The sequence below is a fragment of the Schistocerca americana genome, chromosome 2 (assembly GCF_021461395.2).
Source record: "Schistocerca americana isolate TAMUIC-IGC-003095 chromosome 2, iqSchAmer2.1, whole genome shotgun sequence".
NCBI classification, from domain to species: domain Eukaryota; kingdom Metazoa; phylum Arthropoda; class Insecta; order Orthoptera; family Acrididae; genus Schistocerca; species Schistocerca americana.
Window position 1 is genome coordinate 867,826,663 of NC_060120.1, and position 6,650 is coordinate 867,833,312.

The 6,650-nt window shown below is 43.8% G+C and overlaps 1 non-coding gene across 1 annotated transcript; it reads right to left on the reverse strand.

Annotated features, from left to right (window-relative positions):
• Nucleotides 1-211: 211 nt before the first annotated feature.
• Trnat-ugu lies at nt 212-286 on the reverse strand. Its single transcript has one exon. It is a non-coding gene; the product is annotated as a tRNA-Thr (tRNA).
• Nucleotides 287-6,650: the final 6,364 nt, after the last annotated feature.

Below are 6,650 nucleotides of genomic sequence, written 5' to 3' on the forward strand. Positions count from 1 at the left end.
GTTACTTTGCAAAGTTGCGTTACTGTGACCATTTTGGATGATCACTTCTATCCCATGGTTTATTGTTTGTTCCCAGTGGTGATGCTGTATTCCGAGACAACAGGGCTCCTGTTCTCACAGCGCACATCGTCCAGAACAAATGGTAATTAAATCAAGACCCTACGCTGCCGACAGGCGTTGATATACATCAATAGGGACAGTTGAAATTTTGTGCCCCGACCGGGACTCGAACCCGGGATCTCCTGCTTACATGGCAGACGCTCTATCCATCTGAGTCACCGGGGGCGCAGAGGATAGTGCGACTGCAGGGACTTATCCCTTGCACGCTCTCCGTGAGACCCTCATTCCCAACTTAATGTCCACACACTACATTCGTAGTGCCCCGCCCATTACACTCATTACTCGCAGCAGACAATCTTGCCGAGTTCCGTAAGAGTTCGGGCAATACGCGTGCATCCACACAGAAGAAGAAGATCAATGGCCGGTTAGCCTTAACTATATGAAGATGGTATCTGTTCTTGCGGACATGTCCGCCATATTCATACCATATACCATATACCATACCATACTCATATCGTCCAGAACAGGTTTTGTGAGCACGAGAATGAATTGTCGAGTCTACCCTGGCCACCAGTCACCAGATCTTAATAACTTCAGCGTTTTGGTGTACTTTGGAGAGAACCATGCATCATCACTATCCACCTCTATCACCGTTACCTGAAGTTGCCACTATTTTCTGGGAGGAATAGTATAAGATTCCCTTGAAAACCATACAGGATTTGTGCTTATTCATTCCGAGACGACTGGAAGCTGTTTTGAATTCAACGATTTTCCTACACCATGTTAGGCTTGGTAATGTGTTTATAGTGTCTTGCATATTTTCGTTCAGCCTCTGTAAAGTACTTACTATTTGGGTAACATTGAAACATTGGACCAATTACCTGTGACACATATTGATTTCCCTTGTCGATTACGAGAAGTGTTGGTCCTACACTTGCCATAATTTCTCCTTCTTGTCAAATCGCCTCCTGCCTTGGATGCCAGACCTCCATTTATTGTTACATTATCACCAGTTTATAGAGCTTTATACAGATGTTTCCAATTATGATTGCAAAAAGATAATATTTATTCACAAGATGTATCCAAACAATTGACCACAAAAGAATAAAAATGAAGAAATATATATCAATGTCTTGGGTGATATAACAGCTGGAGCAGGTTAAGAATCTCCACAGAGAAAACCAAATTTAACAATAACATAGCAAATACGCCAAAATGTTTACAGACAGACATTCGTCAAACAGAAAAGTTTAAAAAGATTAAGTGTCTAGGGCAGGCCGTTCTAGAAAATGGGTTGTAAAACCTATTGTAAATGAAAGATACAGGAAAGGGGATTTGGAATTAAAAAAACATATTTACACTTAAAACTGCATATCAACAAATGTAAAAATAATGCACTTAAGTGCAGCATTGTAAGGATAATGTTTCAGTGGAAGGACTGGAATGTAAATAAGACCAACTAGAAATATTACAGATAATAATCCAGAGAGGTAACTTTGTCCAATAAAGCGTAATGATACGTGGAAATCGAGTAGAAAATGGTCAGATATATTATAATACAGAAAAAATAACAAATAATAAGAAATACAGGCGTCTTTTTGGACCTTTGCACGAGATTAATTTCAATATTCAGACCAAACAGATCTTAGTGTATCCCAGGGAATAGAAATTAACAAGCTGGGTTCCTGAAAAAAGAAAGGTATGGAAACAGAACATAAAAGCAAGAGAAGTAGCATCAGAAAGAGACAGTGTACAATTTAAAAGGGTTCCAAGGCAGAAGCAGTAAGAGAACATCTTGAGAATACAAGAAATGTATTCGCAATTGTGAATATAATCAGATTCAAGCTGCACAATATACTGGTGACAATGAAAATTTGTGCCGGACCGGGACTTGAAGGCGGATTTCTCACTTTACACGAGCGGCCGCATTAACTGTCTTTTTTTTTTAAACAAATTTTTTTTCTTCCAGACCACTTTTATTTTGTTTATGAAGGAGAGCAGTCACCTTCAAGCCGGTGGAGACAGCGTGGGCAGGGTTCGAAACCCGAGACCTGGCCAGTATGCACCCCTTTCCCGTCCTTGAACGACCCCTTAAGATTTTCTTTTTGTGTGTGGAGCTGGAAGACAGGTTAAACAAAACACCTTCGTTCGTACAATGCTGCCCTTCTATGGGTAAAGAGAGTAACTAAGTAGCAACAGACAAAATTAAGCGGAACTACAACGTAAAGGCCGCCCATCCAGAGGGACGAACATTGCACACTAAACCCACTGATATTATCGATCAGACGGATCCTCCTAACCCGCCATTGTGGCCAGGCACGTCTTCACAAAGAAAGAAAAAAATGCTCCTGTCGGAGCACAAAAAAGAGTCTCACGGAAAAGCATCAAATCAGCTGCCTCAGTCCTCATTCCCCCTTCCTTACCAAAAATTTTGGCATGCGAACATATCTGCGCTTTTTTTGCGCTGAAAGAGAGTAGCAGACAGACAGTAATCGTGGAAAAGAGAGGAGACAGTGCCAGTGGGAGAGAAAGAAAGAGGAGATACTGATGGTGGTAGAGACAAAGTAGTGGTGAAAGAGAACGAGGGATGGGTTAAGACAGCAGCAGCGGGAGCCAAAGAGAGAGAAGATACTGATGGTCAGTGAGAAACAGTGGCAGTAAAATAGAAAGAGATGGACGGAGGTAGAAACAGAGAGAGCAAAAGAGAGAGGAGATAGTAGAAATGAAAAATACAGATGAGTGAAGACCATACATAGCCTTGAGGTGGGGTGTGTGGGGGGGTTAGTATCTGGATTCTTCCGGAGCGGGAAATTTTATCACATAAGTATAGGGAGGACTCATTTTGTATCGAAATTTTAAGAAATAGGGAAAAAGTAAGTTGGAGTCCCAGAATTTTTGAACTGCCAAGGCGTGGTGGTAACAGTGGCATTCGGAAGGAGAGACAAAAGGAGAGAGCACAAATGAGAGAAAGTGTAGTGGGATGTACTGTAAATCAGTCGGAGGAAAAGGTGACAGTGAGGGAGTGACATACAAATAGCGGGAGTGACAGGAAGATACTGAGTATCAAGGCTTAACTACAAACACAGACTAGGTAAAAGCAGTTAAAATGTTGTGTGCTGAAATGCTCGCAGGCCAGAATGTGTGGTGGGAGATCTGAGTGAGGATTGAGGCAGCTGGTTCAGTACTTCCTGTCAGAATGTTTTAAAGAGAAACATATTCTCCTTTTCTGTGCTACGAGTGGAGTATTTTTTCGCTGACATTAGTAATGTCAGGGTGAAAGAAACTTGAAACACGATGTACAGTGGTCAGCCAGAACGTTATGACCACTGATCTACTAGCGATATAAAACCGTCCAGGCGATAGCAGCATCACCTGGCGAGGAATGGCTGCTAGTCAGACACACACACACACTCTGTGACGTAGCAGTGATCGTAGTGTCAGTGTTTAGAACGGGAAGGGCGCGCGGTTTATCTCATCGAGGGCAGACAGTGATGGCCCGGAGGCTCGGCAGGAACATTTAGAAATGCCGGGTGTTCGAGGAGCGCTGTGATGAGTGTCTTCAACACCAGGCGAAACTGAGGTGAAACCAAGTACAAACATCGTGGAATTGGGCGGCAACCCCTCATTACAGATGTCGGACGTCGTAGGCTCTGCAGACTAGTAGAACAGCACAGATTGCAAACTGTGGCAGAACTAACATTAGACTTTAAAGCTGGGCAGAGTACAAGTGTGGCTGAACACACAGTGCACCGAACACTCGAGGGTGGGTCTCCGCAGCCGATTACACATGCATGTGACGATGTTAACACTAGGACATTGGAACTACGACTGAAATGGGCACGTGACCATCAGCACTGGACATTGGCGCAGTGGACGAGCGTTGTATGGCCTAACGAATCCTGTTACCTTCTTCATCACACCGATGGGAGGGCGCGAATTCGTTGTTTTCCAGGGGAACAGCTCCTTGATCTCTGTACTGCGGGAGGAGTCAAGCTGGTGGCACCATTATGCTCTGGGGAACATTCACGTGGGCGTCCATGGGTCCAGTGAAGCTTGTGCAAGGTACCATCGCGGTCAAGGAGTATCGTACACTGGTTGCAAACTACGTACACCCCTTCATGGCGCTCCCGATGGCAGTGGCGTTTTTCAACAAGATAATGCACAACGTTACAAGGCCAGGAGTGTGATGGAGTGGTTTCAGGAATACAGTGGCGAATGACAATTGTTGTGCTGGGCCCCCAACTCGCCAGACATGAACCCGATCAAACACATCTGAGGTGTGATTGAACGTGGCGTCAGAACACATCGCCCACCTGCCCGGAATTTATGGGAGTTATTTGACTTGTGTGTGCAGATTTGGAGCTAACTCCCTCCAATGACCTACTAAAGCCTCACTGCTTTCATGCTACGATGCGTCGTCGTTGTTATCCGTGCCAAAGGTGGGCATACCAGCTGTAAGGTAGGTGGTCATAATGTTCTGGCTGATCAGTGTACGTCCACGGACCGCCTAACGGAAAACCGCTATTGTTCGTTGTATACAGGGTGATTCAAAAAGAATACCACAACTTTAAAAATGTGTATTTAATGAAAGAAAGAAACATAATATAACCTTCTGTTATACATCATTACAAAGAGTATTTAAAAAGTTTTTTTTTCACTTAAAAACAAGTTCAGAGATGTTCAATATGGCCCCCTCCAGACACACTAGCAATATCAACCCGATACTCCAACTCGTTCCACACTCTCTGTAGCGTATCAGGCGTAACAGTTTGGATAGCTGCTGTTATTTCTCGTTTCAAATCATCAATGGTGGCTGGGAGAGGTGGCCGAAACACCATATCCTTAACATACCCCCATAAGAAAAAATCGCAGGAGGTAAGATCAGGGCTTCTTGGAGGCCAGTGATGAAGTGCTCTGTCACGGGCTGCCTGGCGGCCGATCCATCGCCTCGGGTAGTTGACGTTCAGGTTCATAACTAACCTTTTTCGTACGACTCTCCATACAGTTGATTGTGGAATTTGCAGCTCTCTGCTAGCTCTGCATGTCGATTTTCCTGGGCTGCAAACAAATGCTTGCTGGATGCGTGCTACATTTCCATCACTCGTTCTCGGCCTTCCAGAACTTTTCCCTTTGCACAAACACCCATTCTCTGTAAACTGTTTATACCAACGTTTAATACACCACCTATCAGGAGGTTTAACACCATTCGAAATGCACGCTGAACAACTGTCGTCGATTCACTTCTGCCGTACTCAATAACACAAAAAGCTTTCTGTTGAGCGGTCGCCATCTTAGCATCAACTGACGCTGACGCCTAGTCAACAGCGCCTCAAGCGAACAAATGTACAACTAAATGAAACTTTATAGCTCCCTTAATTCGCCGACAGATAGTGCTTAGCTCTGCCTTTTGTCGTTGCAGAGTTTTAAATTCCTAAAGTTGTGGTATTCTTTTTGAATCACCCTGTATTTCATCGATAAGTGCAAAGAAATCTAATCTCGCGTACAACAAGAACACATTTGCGAAGTTAAAATATAATGTAAGAATCGCGTTAATGCAACGCCAGCCAGGAACACTATCAGCATAACTCCTGAATTCTGCAGCTAAGAAATGCTCGACACAGTAATATGCACGACTCTCAAGTCAGTGTTACACACATAGAACATGTTAGCCGCTGAAATCACAGACCTCGCGAGGAAACAGTGGGGGCAAGCACGAAACGTCCAATGCGGAGGCAGTACGCACATTGACCAAGCGAACTCACTTGATTGGTCAACAAAGTTTTACATTCAGAGTTCGTCGCTCATATATGTTTTACTATATAATCAGACATGTGAGTCCCCTAGCAGGCACAAAACAAGTAACGATAAGTCTATGAACCATGCTGGTTGTTTGCAACTCCAGTAGTGATAAAAATGAAAGACATTTCTAGTAGACGGCTTTAAATATCTTCGCATAAAATTTTTGTCTTCTATGGCGCCATGTTTTACTTTACTGGGAAAATTATTCCCTGATGCTTTAACACGTCTCCCCTCATCCTATTCTGTTCAAAATGGTTGAAATTGGTCTGAGCACTATGGGACTTAACATCTGAGGTCTTCAGTCACCTAGAACTTAGAACTACTTAGACCTAACTCACCTGAGGACAAAATGGTTCAAATGGCTCTCAGCACTATGGGACTTAACTTCTAAGGTCATCAGTCCACTAGAACTTAGAACTACTTAAATCCAACTAACCTAAGGACATCACACACATCCATGCCCGAGGCAGGATTCGAACCTGCGACGGTAGCAGTCGCACGGTTCCGGACTGAAGCGCGTAGAACCGCTCGGCCACCCCGACCGGATCCTATTCTGTTCCTCATATTCATTTAATCGATGACAGTGCAAAGAATCATGTCATTCCTTTTTATCTATTCACTTAGTATTCAGTATCCTTCTGTAACACCACATTTCAAACGTTTCAGTTCTATCTTTTTTCGGTTCTTCCCACTGTCAGATCGCTGACGCACCATGAGTCAGAGCGGACGTGGGGATTTAAACCTCGTTTCTTATGGGTAGCGTGTTTAGTGAACGTTGCTCGGAATACGTA